Source organism: Mya arenaria, chromosome 9 (genome assembly GCF_026914265.1).
Source record: "Mya arenaria isolate MELC-2E11 chromosome 9, ASM2691426v1".
NCBI classification, from domain to species: Eukaryota; Metazoa; Mollusca; class Bivalvia; order Myida; family Myidae; genus Mya; species Mya arenaria.
In genome coordinates this window covers 73235842-73254183 of record NC_069130.1, presented here as the reverse complement: position 1 = coordinate 73254183, position 18342 = coordinate 73235842, and the positions used below count along the sequence as shown (strand labels likewise).

Here is an 18342-nt window from a genome sequence, read left to right as displayed (position 1 = left end):
GCCAAAATCAAAATCAAAATCTCCAATATTAAAAAAGTCATCAGCCTTTATAGTGAAAATACTTCTCACCGTTTTGTGAACTGATGGCCGTGCAGTAGTTTCCTGGCTTACAAGGCTTACAATCAGTCAGGTTTGAGTTACTAGTTCCCGTTGCTATGGTACCTGAGGGCCACGTGGTCGGCTCGTAGCTACCTTCAGGAGAGTAGTTGCCTATCGGACATACAGTCAGGGGGGTTGGGTAGGATGGTGCTTCCGTTGCAGAAGAAACTGAAACAACATACAACTTTTAAGTCGCAGTCTTACTTCAAATTCTCCAAGGGTCTTATTTTTGCAATTTATTTCAACGCCATCATAATTATCTTAAATTCAAACCATTGGTGAATTTTATATGTGAATCCACCATGAAAAATAAAAGAAATGCAAATATTCAATGAGCACTAATTCAAAACCCTCCAGATATTGTCACAATATAAAAGTCTTAAAGAAATGATCTTCAGAACATTTTTATAAGCCGAGGTGACCTTTCATTATTGTTTAAATCAAAACCGCTGACATGGACTACAACAGGGGTATGACAAGAATTTTGACATTTGTTCTTTGAAAATCTTATAAATCAATAAAATATTATAACCAACACAGGATAGCAAAGTCCCTCAGGCTCAGGAAGTCCTGTATTTTGACAGAAATATCCCGGCAAACATGGCTGACACTGGGTCTCGGACACCAACAATGCTTGGTTGTTGTATGTTGCTGTTGGGCAGAGGTACTCATGGGACCGATTTACACCACCCGGGCAGTAGAAACCTTTGGGACCTTTCGTAGTTGGATAGATTGTCGATTGCACCGAAGGCACCGTCACAGAAGTGACCTTGAAAAATATAATCAAAGATAATACATTAGACAATGAAATATAGTTTTCAACAAAACCTGTCCCAAGACAGTTCGGGCCTATATACGCCGCATTGTCTGTAAGATATTTACTGAATAGAATGCATAACTGACGAAATATGTGCACGTAAAACCATGGAATTTATAGTTCATGTATTGAGGATCATAAAGAGATTACTATATTCATGGGCTTGAAAATTCATGTTCAAGAAGAATTTTGTGGGATCTTGAACTCCTGGATAAGCCAACCCACCAAATCCATGAAAATTATTGTTCCATGAATATTTATGATTTTACAGTATTCAAAAAGCTTAAATTAATTCATAGACACAATGGTAAAAGTTAAGCTATTAAATCTGACCTGTTGGGCAAAGTTTGCATGTGTCTTAATTTCTGGTAATCATCCTGGTAGTATCTGTTTTCACAGATGACCTCCACCGCTGTGTTAGCTGGACAATAGTAGCCAGGGGTACATCTGTAGATGTAGGGGTCGGGCTGGGATTGACCTGCCGGGCAGTAGAAACCTGGAGTATATAAGAGAGTGGTAATGTTTCATTCCAAATAAGAGACCATTACAGCCTTGATAGCTGGGAAGTCATTTTCTTAATTACTGTATCATATATATATACTTGCTTTGTAGTATCTTCAATACTATATTTTCAAAGATTTGATAAAAAAAACCCCACATATATGTAAATATAAATAAAAACATTAATTATTTTTAATTTGATCTGGGACCAATATTACAGGGACTGGAAACTAGCCGTTATGATTGAACATCTTGTCGCGTATATGCGCATTTCCGCTATTGATGATTCGTGAACGTGACGGAAACATAGCGTTATAATTTTGATGATTACGCTCTCGAGAAAGCATTGAGCGTTAAAATATCGTCGCATTGATCAAACGTAAGTGTTTGTGTTTATTGCTTACATGTTGATTTGAGTTTTTATTCGGTATTAATACCATTTTTCATAAGACATTGGGACAGTTCTTCGCTTTCAGATGGGTGATATCCGAACAAAATGGCGGCATTTGCCATTTTAGTGATAGGTTTCGTTCTTTATTTTACACATAATAAAACAAATTTCGACAAATCATTAATGAAATGGTGTTGGCATAGCATAGCTTAATGCAGTCATACATTTTTTTCAATTTGATTTTAGTATTATTCATCAATTATGTATTAAAAATGTGTTCATTTTTCGACTGAATAAATTCTGCATCAATCTGGTGTGATTGAATTTCCTTTCAAAATGTATTTCTATATTTATATTGGCATAATTTGGTACCTTACATACTGATGGTTGTACTGGGGGACTTTTTAATAAGATTACAAGTTAACATGTTGGTAAATTTCCGGTTTAAATTTAGCATTTATCATAAATTGGAATTGGATTTAGTTATGTAGGTGGTGTGCTGCAATAAATTCTTGACAGTGAGTAAATAAAAAATGATAATAAGTTAATGGAATAAATAATAAAATCCTTACAGACTTCTCAAAAGAAGCATCCATGATAACAGTGCCACGTACAGTTCACCTAATTTCTAAAGCTGCTCTCTCACAGATTGAACATTGAACATTTTGATAACTATTTTAATTGTTTTCTAGGAACACCGGGAATGAGCAAAAAAAGTCATGTGACCACAAATGCAAACGCCAGTAGTATTTTGGCTCGATTGATCGTCAATCAAGGTAAGTTTCTTATCGATATTTTTGTTATACGCGAGAGTTCGTTCAAATAGCGCAAAAAAGAATGCATTGTTTTGTCTTTCGATCGGTGTATTGGTCACCTTTCATGTCTGCATAGTTTCCGAGAACACTTCGATACAAATTGTGTCCATAAATGCAAACGCACGTAGGTAGTGTTAAAATGTCACATATTTTGATAAATTGCCACATTTAATTCAAATGTTTGTTTTTCTGTTGTTCAATAATTGTTTTTAATTTATGAATACTTTGTGCGATGCAATATATACAAAAATGCATTTTTTGAAGTATTTCAAATTTGGCAAACGTACGTAGTCTACCTAAAATGGCAAACGCACGTAGGCATCTTATAATAAGGAGCAAACGAATATTTCGTTAGCCTTTAATTGAAGATATTTATCCGCTTTAATATTAAATATCCATCATAATGAAAGTTATATAAATTTTTGATACGTAACAAACATTGACACGATATTATGCGGGAGTGTTGCGGGAAATATGAGTTCTCGAACAAACTCTCATCCGGCCATACTGGTGGTATACAGACTTATCTAACTTAACAATGCTTGTTAAATGTTTATTTCGAACATTTAGAACAGCTGTTGTAATGTCACATTTCAGGAACCACACGTTTGATACAAAGAGTCGGAGTACAGTACAGTACGGGACTGTTTTGATAAACAGAAATGCATTACAGTAGGGTGTGTGCTGGGAGCGGGCCAGACGTAACGATTCTAAGATGCTTGTAACAGATCGCATGGGGATAAACATTTAATTTGAACATAATTTAAACATCTTTAATGAACCTTTTATTTAACCATTCTTCATGTTGTGATGATAATACTGTCATGATAATTGTTAATGACAGATATTGTGATAATGATAACCATAAAATGAATTGCGATGATACAATGACAATGTATGCTCTACCCGGAACAATGTTTATATCACTGAAAATACTCTTTAAACTGTATGTATAAGTGCTGTTTTACAGAAATAAAGACATTATGATGGAAATATTCTTTATTTATTCTATAACTGTATATCTTAGATTAGTTTTATACATTGAATAAATTGATTGACAATAAAAGCGATCACAGATAATCAGATAAAATCAAAGATAAGTAATCAAATAACATAACGATTAATTAATAAACAATACTTTTGTTATGATCTGCCTGAGATTCTACTTTCTTCCACATCAGATAAGTTGACCTAAAAATTTGGCAAGAGCCAAGATAAAACAAGTACCAGTATGGAATTTATTTTTTTAATCGTCATCACACAATTACCTCCCTTGTAGACGACTGTCGTCTGTAGCATCATGGAAACATTGTCTCGTGGCAATTTTAAAAATCAAAATTGATTATTTTTCGCTTCAAATGGAGCAATAGAAAAGTTTTCGCACTCCATTCAAGAAATAACGCTGTCCTCTTTTAAGAACTATAAATATTTAATCATAACATAAACATAATCCGAATCACTGCACGCATATCCATAACAACCACGAATTATTACAAATCTATACGCGCATTATATTCTCTACGCACAAACGATTTCCAGGTTTTTCCTTTGTCCATATGAGCCTTCAGGTCTATTTCTCCTCCATTGAAATCCCACACATGTCGCACGTATAACATGTCGTGCCATCTTCTCCTCGCCAATGCCTGTTCAGGTACGTGTGGTGACCTCCTGCATGCATTTCGGGCACAGAAACTGCTTATTGGATCCATGTGTGGTGCACCTGTATGAATACATGTATGCCTTTAAAGGTATGCAATTAAAATACTTTAATTGCAATATTTTGGTAACCTTTAATAAAAACGCCTGAGCTTGTGACTGGTAGATAATTGCTTAATTATAGAATAATATAGAATAAAACAAGAATAATATAAGCATTTTTTAATACTAGAATACACTTACATATGGCGCGTCAAGCTCTCCGTTGTGTATAACTGTTTCTAACAGCGTGTAAATGCTTTTACACCGTCATTGCGGCGCTCATGCAATTTCAGCCCCCATGTCGTTTTCAACGCATTCCCACAAACGTGGCAAACAAATGACATCAATGAAACAGACACTGTCTTTCATTAATTAAGCGCCACTTGATTTACTTCGCAAAATATATTACACAAATTGTAGTTTGTTAAAAGAATATCATCTGTAAAAGCATTTTCATAAAAATACGTCTCGCACAAACAAACGCTTATTAAAATTTTAAAAGATGGCTTATCTAGCTAAGTAAAACGACATAAAGCGTTTCACTTTCCCTTATGCATATGACCGTAAGCATTATGATCATAATAATAATTAAATATAAATTCAAAAATCTTACAGCAATAGTTATGGATATAAAAAGAATAAAAAGTTTTAAAAGCTTTCGACATATACGATAACTCATTTTTATTATTATATAAGATGCCTTCGTGCACTTGTCATTTTTGGTTGACTACGTGCGTTTTCCTTATGAAAATGCCAACGTGCGTTTGCCAAATTTAAATTCTTCAGAAAATGCACTTGTTTGTGCAAATTGCATCGCACAGAATATTCATAAAACAAATAAAAACCATTATTGAACAACTGAAAGTCAAAACAATTGAAAAAATGTGGCAATTTATCTTAATATTTGACATTTTAACACTACCTACGTGCGTTTGCATTCATGGACACAATTTGTATCGAAGTGTTCTCGAAAACTATGCAGACATGAATGGTGACCAATACACCGATCGAAAGACAAAACAATGCATTCTTTTTTGCGCTATGTCATTTGAACGAACTCTCGCGTATAACAAAAATATCGATAAGAAACTTACCTTGATTGACGATCAATCGAGCCAAAATACTACTGGCGTTTGCATTTGTGGTCACGTGACTTTTTTTGCTCATCCCCGGTGTAGGAACAAAACAATTTATGCGAGAATGCATGGAAACCAGTCTTGTAAGGCTGACAAAAATTTAGATCACAGATTTTTATACTATCTTTAAAAATTGGTGTAACGGTTTAAGACGGTTTACGCACAGGAAACCAAACTGTCCTAATGTCACCGATGCATTCGTTGGTAAGTACTATAAAATAATGTGAGTCAAGATATTGTCATAGTCACTGCTTTACATTGCAGAAGGTCCTTCTTTTCAACTTTTCAGCTGTGGGCAAATAAATGTGATTATAATAAATACCTTAAAGTTGCACTTTCACAGTTTGAACGCTTGGACATTTTTTTTTTTGTGTGTGTGTTTGAACAAACCAATTTATGTGGAAGTAACACTTTTAGCCATAAAACATTAATTTTTAAACGGAAATATGAACAACTTTTTGTCAGTATTCTTACATCACTGAAATACAAATGTTTACGCAAAAATTGGCTCAAATCTGTGAGAGTGCAGCTTTAATTATAACAAAATTAAATAATATTTTTTTAATAAAAATAATGGAGGGTTGGTGCACGCTTTGAAGTGCTCGTGTTTCACATTTATATTGTTCTTTCAGGTCCAAATGCATCTGACATGTTCCTGGCAGATTCCTTGTTTGGCTTGTTCTCCATAACTGAGGAAGATGGACATTCTCCATTTAACTCCATTGATCATCAACTCACAGTGATGCCTTTTTGCCGATGAGTTTTTTGTTATTGTGGGCTCTGTGTTCAAATACTGTCCAGAATACAATCTTGATCATCTTGTCCAGACTAGAAAACTATGATGTTTAGTAAATTACGTGAAAGTTGCCGGAAAGAAATTAATGACTGCAGCTTTGTGTACAACAAAGGCTTGAAAGATATTACATACACACTGCTTTATGACAGCGATGAGTATTTTGATGCGCCTCGCATGAATATGTCTGTTGTGGTTAAAAAAGACTTTTATGTACACATTTGTGTTCATGGGAAGGAAATTTCACCTTCCCATGATATTTGGCAAAGAGTCAGTAGACTGTGTTACACTGTAAATATGTACTGGAAACAGTGACAAGGATTTTAAGGACTTGATACCTGTTGGTGCCTTAATACCCACAGGTTACAGATAGCACATACCGTGGTTTCCAGGAAAGCTTTTACATCAGATCTACAATACGTTTCCATAGACTGTAACTTTTTGACACAAAAAAACGTTCCAGATGTGATCACTGTGTAACCTATTGCAGAACCCATCTGAAGATCTTTGATCACGGACAACACACTCCAAAAGTACCTACCCCACAAAAAAAACTAGATTTAAAATAAACAAACTAACAAAACATAGACACAATAGCAAAGTTTAGAGAAACTCAAAACAGTTGAAAGCTTACAGCCAAGATTTAGAAATACATAATGCAAGACTTAAGAGTGAAATAAAGCGAAAAATAAAGGCAGATAACACTGTCGGAATCACAAAATGCTGACATGCATCAACTCTTCACTGCATTCGATGGGGAAATGAAAAGAAGCTTTCAGATGAAAACTCCTATCAGAGATTGTTTTGGGAGCAGCAAAGTAGACAATCCTCACTTAAAAACATACGGTCAATGAAATGGCACCCAGCCATCATCAAATTGTGCATTTTTTTTAAAAGTAAATCATCTACAACATGATGCCTTACGGAATTCGGGGTTCATTCAGCTGCCATCAGAAAGAACATTGTTCGATTACACGAATTGACTCAAAAAAGTACTGGCTTTAGCCCCGATAATGATTGTGGAAGCATTAATAGCAGAAACGGACAAGTTTGAAGGACATTATAGATGCAGACAGCGAATTGTTGGTATATGGCTGGATGAAACCAGAATTAAAAGAGGATCTTCTGTATAATTGTACATCAAGAGAACCGATAGGTTTTGTAGACCTCGAGGCAGCGAATAATGCCATTCTGTTCTTAGACACGGTCCTAGTTTTAGACCGCACATGACCCAGATTTAAACTTGACTTAGAGATTGTTAATATTAAACATTCTGACCAACTTCCATGAAGATACAGTCATAAATGTGACCTCTGGAGTGTTAACAAGCTTACCCTTCAATTTGACCTGGCGACCTAGTTTTTGACCGCACATGACCAAGATTTGAACTTGGCCTAGAGATCATTAATATTAACATTCTGACCAAGTTTTCTATAAATACAGTCATAAATTGCATTGCCATACAACTCTTGGAATGGGCGAAATCTGGTTGTTGGCTCATCAAGTCTGGGCTCTGGGTCTGAAAAAGTTCAAAGATATCAAACTTGTTTCTACTGTACATATTGTTTGTTGCAAATGAACAAAACAAGAAAACAAACATTTAGACAAAAACCCACTATTTGAATTTAGTAACTTCAAAGCGTGATATCTTGTGTTACAAAAGTTTTAAAAAGAAATACATTGCAAATTGATGATTTGTATAGGGGTTCATTATTTCAAATGAAAAGACTACACGTTTATTTGCTTGTAGGGTATTCAAATGGCTAGAACAGTTTTATATTGATCAATTCACCACAAAAATTGCTATAAAATTTAAATTAAAACAGTTAAACGTTGTAATGATTATGAAACTTACCAGGCATATCATGCAGTTTGTTGAATACACTGAGGTCAACTCTTGGTGGTTTACAAATATCACAGGCTCTTCCACACTTGCGAATCAGGAAGAAGTATTTCCGTGAGACAGTGCAGTGTAACAAAGCGCTTGAGAACGTAAAGCGTCTACTATGATCAAATTATTTTCTCGGATTTCATCGACTTTATTTAGAGTTGTCCGGCATTTTTTTATGGATTACATAGCGGAGTTGAAAATGTTTTTTTTTTGGCTTAGACAGCTGAAAACCTATCCGTCCGCGGACGCTAAACATAGAAATGATTTTGTATGGCCTGACGTTGTGCTCAAAAAGCGTCACATTTTTTCAAAGTATTTTCCACCAACTCTGACACACTTTTCATGGCGCATAATCCACTGCGTATATACATTTGAATACAATTCTTAAGAAAACGTGAATATTGTATTATGCACATTAACTTGCAGTGTGTGCAGTGAATGTAAACAATGTCCTCTTAAGCTGTGTCTTGATTTCTGGAAATACAGCAAAATCCATTGGTGCAAGATCTGGCGAGTATGGCGGATGCGCGAGGGTCTCCAAGTCTAAGAGGCTGCAATTACATAATTATGTACCTATCTTATAATTCCTTTTTTTTCAGTTTCATTTTTTTAAATTTACTGCCAATCTGTCAAATGTCAAACTATGAAATAGCTTGCGTGTATGAATGTGATACATACTTTAGTGTATTGAAGTCAAGAGTGGCTACTCCAGCAAAACAAAGTCAGAAGTTAAAGTTACCATTCACTTTGAGCAAATTGAGAAGCCGCCACCACTTTAGTGAGTGTCCTAAACTGTGGACAAAGGAAATCACGGGCCAGCGATCTAGGACGATCGCAATTTCGATTATATTTTTTTCAGTATAGGCTAGAAGAAAAATGAAAGTGATTTGTTTCTGCCTCCTGTGGTTCACAAAAATACTGGTCAATTTAACGTTTATCATAGTAGGGTTTAAAGCACTGAAAGTATAAGTCACATAGTCTGTTGAGCAAACCTACCATTATATTAATGTATGTCTGTATTCCCTGTACAAAATTACCATCCTCAAAGTAAAACACAAAATCACAGAAATGTAATCCAGTTACTAATAGTTGTCCTTGCACTTGAAAGAAATGGTTATGCGTTTCATCTAAGACAATATTATCTCCATGCCATTTAAGGCAAAATTCCTTGATGTTTTGATTAACGGATTCTTGAAGAGTATATTTCCTAGCTGAGTAGGGGCTTTTGACTTCTAGCAGCCTTACCAAGCCCTTATCACAAACAACAGCATCAGGCAATACACCCAATAAGGGATATTTTAGGTTAATGACTAGACCAACACCATGAAGATGGTTCCGTGTTTGTTTTACATACATAACCTTAGCATCTTTTCATTTTGTAGACCATGAGTGGTCCGTTTTGATAGGAACTGTCCTTGAAAAGAAGTATTTCTAAGGAACGCTTCATTCACAATTATTTTTCGGGTCATTATTGGGCCAAACTTTGACGCTGTCAATCTAGGGCGTCTTTCATCAAACCATTTGCTTGAGTCCACTTGTGATCTTGTCCTTTGCTTATTATCCCTGTTTTGTCAATCTTAATGGACAGGTCCTGCCAATAATTACAGTTAAAAGCCAGTATCTTGCCGCTTTCTACGCTGAGCTGGAAATCAACAGGCATTGCTGTATCCCCGCATCCATTACTTCTTTCCTTTGCTCATAAAGTAATTCCATGAGATTGGCCTGAAATTAAAAATAAGCTTCATTAAAATCATTTGTGAACAAACATTTTCTTTTACTTTCAGATGAAAGCGGTCTAGATATGCTGGTTCTAGCTGCAGAGAATAAAATTGCCAATCTTATACTTGAAATTGAAAACATTCTACAAAACCAACAACCACGTCAAAAGGAAAGCTCAAGCAGCAACACAGTATTAAAATGCTGAATGTCTGAGACAAAATACAAAGAAAGATGAATTTCAATACTACACTGGATTGAAAAAAGAACAATTTGAATCTTTTTTTCATTTTGAAGTGCCTGTTGAAAAGCCTTTTAATTTAAAAAAAAAAACTTGGCTGTGTTGAAAAATTTCAATAAAAGACCAGTTGCATGGTGCTTATGAAGCTCAGACAAAATTTTGATTTTCAGCATCTTGGACAGCTCTTTAGTATTTCTCAGCAAGATGCGAGTGCTATTTTCAACAATTGGATCCAATATTTGTTTTTTCGGTGTGGATCAGTACCAATATGGCCTCACCGTGACATTATAACAATTTCTCACATGCCACCAAAGTATCGTGATGAATTTCCAACTACACTAGTCATTATTGATGGAACCGAAATTAAAATTCAAAAGCCAAGTTCATTGACAAGACAGTCAGTGCTACTCAGACTATAAGTCATGCAATACTCTGAAAGGGCTCGGTGGAATTGATCCCAGAGGTTCTATTATCTTTGCATCCATGCCGTTTGCTGGATCCATGTCAAACAAAGAAATCAACAACCAAAGTGGCTTTCAACAGCAATTGAAGATGTTCATGGATTGTGGGAAAATTCACAAAGAGAAGGTGTCATGGTGGACAAGGGATTCAAAATCAATGAAGAATTGGAGGAATTAGGGTTGAAATTGAACATTCCACCATTGCCCACAGAGGATCACAAATGAGTGCATCTGTGATAAACATGACAGAAACAATCGCAAGGCATAGACATCATGTTGAACGTGCAATTGGATCATGTTGAACGTGCAATTGGATCATGTTGAACGTGCAATTGCAGAAGTGAAGAATTTCAAGAACCTAACTAATAGAATAAACTTAAGCTTGTTCAGTAAATCAAATATGGTTTGTGTGTTGCTTTCTCACAAATTTCATGGGATTTTTTATTCAAGATTAAATTGGTAAAATAACTGCTGATCAACTAACATGGTATGAAAGACTACTTCCAACAACTTGTCGGTCAAAAGGTGTATGGACAAAGGTTGATTCACTGTCGATTTCTTCCACCAGATATGAAATCGGACTTGTCGAAAAGGATTTCAGATATGCATTTAATGTGTTCTACTGTACATGATTGAATATATCATTAAAATATAAATCATATACTGGATGTTTGTGGTTGTTGTATTTTTTGGAAATACTAAAAGATATGTGATTAAATATATTGATAAGTCTGTTCTCCTTCATATTTAAAGCGTTACCGTGCACCTGATGACCCATTTGCAAGAAAAAAAGAAAATTGTCGAAAACTGACATAAATTTGTTATTTATGTGTACAAGGCATTAGAACTTACTAAAGTATCACAAAGTTTACAATTTATTTAAGTTTAGCAGTTATTTTTAATTTTTCCATTAAAAAAGTAGAATTCATTACTTATGCATGATCGGCTAGTCGATATTATCACGTGAAGTCGTGATATTACCAAGTTAGGTATATAGCTTAATACACCACTCATTAAGAATTATCCTTCATAGCTCAGTGGATACAGCGCTCAACTGAAATTTTGTGGACACAGGTTGGAACCCGGTCTCCGACACATTTTTCTTCTTCACATTTTGGTATTTTTTTTACAATTATGATATAAAAGGGAACACATTCTATTAAAGAATTGTCCTTAGATTCATTAAAGCTGCACTCTCACAGATTGAATGTTTTGACAACTTTTTTAATTTTAGTCTTGGAACGAGTCAATTTTTGCGATAATCCATGGAATCCAGTTAAAACGACTGCTGACAAAAAATTAGATCGCATATTTTAATATTTAAGTAAAAATATTAATGTTTTTTATGCATTTTTCTTAAACTGTTAGTAACGGTTTAGGCCATAAAACATTAAATTTCTAACAAAAATATGAAAATCTACGATCTGATTTTTGGTCAGCAATCTTATATCATTTATTTGCATATATTTACGCAAAAATTTGCTCTTTCTAAGACAAAAAATAAAAAAAAGTTGTAAAAATGGTAAATCTGTGAGAGTGCAGCTTTAAAAAAAAAAGTTATCCAAAACATCATAAGAAACTTCAAACAAGTCCTACCTATTGTGTGTAAAATTTGCCATAACTGGCTTTCTCTTTTGGTTGACATTTCCAGGACTGGCAAAAATCATGTGTGATATGGGCTCTAGTCTTATTTTGGGTCCCCTAGGTTTGTCCCAATGTTGTGGTAGGCTCGTTGAAGAAAACTGTGAGGGGACTTCCTTTTTACCTGCAATCTTCCACTGCTCTATAGCCATGCGATCACAGCCAGTGTATGAGAACATGTTCCTCAAACTGTAAAAATGAGAAACAAAGTATGTGAATGTGTAGCATTGCAAATGTTGCAGACAGTCATCACCACAAAAATACATGACCGTATTTCACTTGAAGGAATGCTATAAAAACATTCGGTCAGGCGGAGGGTTCCACCATTCATCATTGTATGATTAATTAGTCTTTCTTTCAACATTCCTCTAAGAATTTATGTGAATTAGAGTAAAAACTTTAAACCCCTGTTTGCATTTGCAGTATGCGTCTGAGACACACGCCTTTCCTTTGTTTCAGCCATTTTGTTGTTGTTGATCAATCTCAATGCCTTTTTGTATTTTTGTAAGGGTCATGCAATGAAGCTTCCTGTAAAGTTTCAGTGAATTTGGAGTGGTAGTTTCAGAGGAGATGTTTTTTAAGCAATTGTTGACCGACAGGCGGACTGACTGACGATGGACAAAGACCTTCAGCACTTTGGTGAGCTAAAAATTGATTGATAAAGCTTTAACTTCTTACTATAGAATGCATTAATACAATGTATTCAGAACTGATAACAAGAGCAAAAGAACCTTCAAAAGAACCATAGTTTTCGACATTTATTCAACCTTTTTGGTCTTATTTCGGAGTAATAGTGCTGCTTTAACATTTACTGTTTGTTTTGTTTTGTAAATAAATATTCAAATATGCTGATTTTTTCTTATTGTGTTACTTGGGCAAACATTTTTTTATATATGATAATAAGACACAGTCACATGATGCCTCTGGCATTAGGTGTACTAAGATTATATTTATTGATATCGAGACCGACAGGTAAGCATATCAGAGGGCCTATACATTTGATCCCCATTCAACTTCGTTTATAATAGTATTGGTTATCACACAAAAATGGTTCTTAATCACTTTTCTTGTGCATGGTATGAAATCATACATAAATCCATTGGTTGCTCAAAAGCTCACCAGAGCCTATGCTTTATATATATATATATATATTAATTTCGATATTCTTAAGTAACTGTTTAAGACACCAGTCCTTTCTTTTTGATAAACCAGATAAAAAATATCTTCGAATGGACTTGGTTTGGGACTTTTTTGTACGCCCAACTTTATGGGGCTTGTACTATTATTTCACTTATATTCTTAATTATATAATAATCATACAATAAATATTAGCTGGTGTAAATGCACCAGGCCTTTTCAATCCAATAGCTGTTAGTGGTACTTGTCCCATAAATGAACTCCGGTTGTTAGAGAGCAAATATAAATAAAACAAACATTGAACCATTTTTATTTCATATTCAACTAAGAACTAATACATATATGTGACAATGCCTGTAAAAATGACTTTTTGAGTTTTTGGTATGGTAAGAGAATTTCATTGCAATCATTTTGGTGAAATTTGAAGTCAAAATCATATGGTAAGTACTTTCCTTGTTATGTCGATTTAAAGAAGCACACCAGTGGAACATTTTTTTGGGCGAAAGCGTCAAAAACAGCGGATTTTTTTAAAAGAGTAATAAAAGAAGAAAACTTGTTTCCCCCCCTCCCCCCGATTCTTTATATAATTTTTAGTTATATATCATACACAGACTATTTGAATAATCTAGCAAAATAATGATATTGTGTAAGTACATACAATAAAATGTTACCATGGCAACCAAAATATAAAGCAATATAATATGTAACACATTAAGGATCAAAGATACCGAAGAAATTATTTGAAAGAGATTGTTATAGGCCGTCAGCTTAACAATATCTTTAAAAAAATAAAAGTAATTATAATTAGAATTTTCATTGTTATGGGTCAAGAGTAGATCAGTAATGTGCAAAATAAATTATCAAAATACTCAGAAATAGTAACAGAAATTAAAAGGTTTTGTCAGGTATTTAGGAATATTGATTCTTTTCTTATTTTACAAAATATAATTTCAAAACTTAATAAAATAGCATTAATCATTGCAAATTAGAAATAAAAATGTTGCCATGGCAACAAAAAATACATACTTCAACATACATAACATACAGGTAATATAACCATTACTATAATTGTCTATGCTCTTGCATGTTTTTATAATATTAACTTAACATAATAACAGTAAATAACAAAGGAAAATGTTTCTTTGGCAAGACATAATACGTTTTAATTTCAAAGTTGTAAATGTTTTGCATCGACACTCAGCACACTACTTATAGATTGGTACAGGCATTAGTTATAACAGAAATAATGATTCAAGCAGATATCCAATCAAAATTTGTTAAATGAAAGCTATCTAGGAGATTAGGTTAAAAGTTGGTAAGAACTACATAACAGTTTACAAAGTCTTGCGGTTTGCAAACAATGAGAACCATAACGTTAATTCTCGACAATAGCAAACACTATTCTAAACAATAAGCTTCCAAAGGTAATAACGGGTGTACTGTCTGTTCAATGCCTTGGTTAAGAAGGTTTGGGGCAAACTATGTCCTTATGTCAATTCGGCAGAATTCCCAGATTGTGTCGTGCAAATACCATTGCCGCTCACCATCCATGCCCTTGATGCAGACCTTTGATGGGAGTCCAGGAACAACAACTGCATTATTTTTTAGCAACGCAAACTCGACAACATCTGATGCAGCAAACTCTCTTCACTGTGCACAAGGCCTGGCCTGTTTGCTGAAAGAATAATTTAATACAAATCATGTGCAATTTGAGTGATTTTTTAACACTGAAAAATAAACATCAATTTTATAAACAAAATAAAATATTACGCAAGGGTTTTTGGCACAGTGGGAAAATTCTTGACTCAATATAAATGAATGACGAAATACAGAGTATATGCTTTTAAACATTGTATGGAATATAAAATAGAAATTGAATGATAATAAAGATAAGCTAAATGATATATTTATGTTGATGTGACATATTTCATGTTACCGTAGACCTTCAAGTACAAAATGATGGTACTTTGAGATGTTCTTCATTTGTTTTAAAAACTGTTGAAGATACAGTTTCCAATAGAAGAATTCGACAGGTTTTTCAGGATCACCAACAAGTTGAGGAATGTTATGACCACTCGGTGATGAGCTGGTTAGAGTAGCACCTACTTCTCTAATCGTCTCTGCATTTGACTTCCTCCATCTGAGATAAAAATTAAATATGAAAAGACAAGTGAATACCAACATTTGTTTGTGTTCAATTTAATGTATGAAATTAATTAAACAAAAAATAAGGTACTTGCTTCACATCTTTATACTGCCAATGTAAAGCAACATGTTTTTAGTTGTATAATACAGTTTCAACAGTTTTTGAGTTATGAACAAGGTACAGACAGTTGCTTAGACAATAGTAAATACATGTAGTTTTGAAAATCTAAAGCAAAAGTTCTTCAGAGAAGTACTACATAATTATTATTATTTACTCGTTTTTCCATAGGCCGAAGTGCCAATCCGGGTGGAACTTTGTGTGACCTGTGATCATAGTAGAAAGCTCTATCCGCTGATGTAGTCCTGAAACAAATATAAATACATGTAGATAATTTAAGTACATTTACATTATGACATTGATCTATCATTTTCTATGGTACTGTCATGTTAACAAAATACCTAGTAAATTATTTTCTTCACTAATATCAAGATCCTATTTCTTCCATTCTTATTCACTTGACCCATTACACATGTTTTGCATTTACCAATATATGTCAAAGTGATTTATCTGCACATAAATAACAGCATAGAACTAGCCAATCACTCTTTTGGAAACATTTAAATGCAATACTGGTAAAGAAATGCTTATTTCACCTGTCATTGTTCTCTAAAGAGCATACCAAAGAATGGTATGATTTTTGTTTTGCCAGGCACAGTTATCAAAATGAATTTCTGCATTCTCTTCTCTTCAAGGCTAACAACTGAGTCTGCTCCCTTCCCTGGCATCTCTGGCTCATCCAGTAAATAAAACACTTGCTGTCCTGTAACAGTTAATATATATCTGTATTTCATACGTAATAATTTTCAATCTATCACATGGCATGACTGAAACATGAATTATCGATACTGGTATATATTATTTGTGATAAAATGTATTTCCTTAAATTTATTTTTTGCAAAATTGAAACAACAAGAAAAACAAAACAAGTAAACTGACACTCCAGGCATTGATTGGAAAAACTGTTTATAATATATATATGAACATGAGTTAATTGTAAATACAATGTACCTGAGCCTTCTGCGCACACTCCAAAGACGGCACATTTCCGTTGGGTTTTGAAGAAGATAGGGCCAGTCTGTTGGGCATGATGGGGGAAAAAGACCTGCTGCGCAAAGTCCCAACTGTAATGGAGGTCCAGCGGTCCTGTAATAAGAAAGCAAAATAAAGAATACATATTGACAATTTACGTATTTACTCAAACTTTTCATAACAGATTGCCTGGTATGCATTTCTTATACTATTATAAAAAGAATCAGTTTTAGGCAAAACTTAAGTTTTAACTTCTCAAGTCTTCTTCTGTCCTAAAAACAAGTTTTATACAAAGTGAATTGAAGCAAACACAACTTTAGTTCAACCACCAGTACCTCCAGCCTTTTCCTCATCAGTGAGCTCCAAAAACACATTTTTACTTTGAGCACATTGGTTTCTGTAGTACTCTCTCTGTGTTTTTGCTTTTAATACATGGTCTGTGTATTCTTCTAACAGCTTTGCCTTTTCATCTTGACCAGATAAGGATGTGGAAATGGCTAAGGTTTGACATTTATAGCAAAGGTCTGTCTTTGGTTTAGCAATAGTAATATGTGGACAAAGCTCCTGCCATACACACTGAAAAGATCTTAAACTCATGACCTTATATGCCGCTTCAACCATTGTTTTTGCAAAAGAAGAATAAATATCTGCAATAGATTCATCAGATGGCAAAACATACACTTCTTTTGAACTGTGGTAACCTGCCAGGCAATGGAAGAGCATAGTCTCGGGCATATTTCACAATGGAAGTTCACACTTTTTCTCTGTCCTGATATGTTATACCTTTCCCATTATTTGAAGGCTGCTTACTAAGACCATGGATGCGGGCAGTCAGGCCATTTATTTGTAATGCCTGCTGGATAATAGTAAGTCTTTTCTTTCCGATAGAATGTCCAAAGCAAAATAGTTTGCCGCACACTTGCTGCCCATCAAAAAAGTAACTGTGGCGAATTTTTTCCCTTAATTTCTGTTTCTTTTTTTTTGTTTGCCTAATGTATGCTCAGTGGATTGTGTGTGCTGACCAAGCTCAGCCATAATTACTAAATCCAATTCCTCCTTTGACATTTCTTGGCAGTTTTCTCTAAATTCTATGAGTTTTTGAAATGAAACCACTTAACTACATGGAGAACTGTGTAGCTGTTTGCACTGACAAGTTTTACCTTTCAATTCATTCTGTAATTCGATTTCAACTATATCATTTGCCGTTATGTCAAATTTAATGGATTGGCTAGTTTCACAATCATCATCATCATCATCATCGTCATCATCATCACCATCACCATCATCATCATTGCTGACCGTATGTTTAAAAGTAAATTCATCTAAAGGCTTCAGGTTGAAAATTAGGCGTTGCAGATATTTGTGACTTAAGATTTTTACTCTCGGCCACAAACATCCGGTTTGACAAGGGCAGATAACTGACAAAATTGCCCAATTGCGTTCATATCCCGATAATCACATCAAGCCCGCAATGCATTCCTTAAATGACATTTACAATATCGAATTAGCCTTATATCACCCATTACCCTCAGGAGTAAAATCATTCTCTTACCAGTGAAGCACTTATGTATAATTCTTATATCTCAGATTGTGTGTGAAGTGAATATTACTTGTAAAACACTTATATATAATAATATAAACAATAAAGATGTAAGAAATTCATCAGATTTGTAAATTTAAACATACAAAGTTTCTTGATGTAGCTTCTTTTTTTTACTTTTTCGGTTATATATGCCAGTAAACAGATGTCAAACAAAATAGTCAGTTGAC

General features: G+C 34.2%; 1 pseudogene; it reads right to left on the bottom strand.

Moving 5' to 3' along the window:
- LOC128246367 (uncharacterized) overlaps positions 1–17193 on the bottom strand; it is a 111968-nt pseudogene extending 94775 nt beyond the window's left edge.
- Between the last annotated feature and the right edge of the window lie 1149 nt (positions 17194–18342).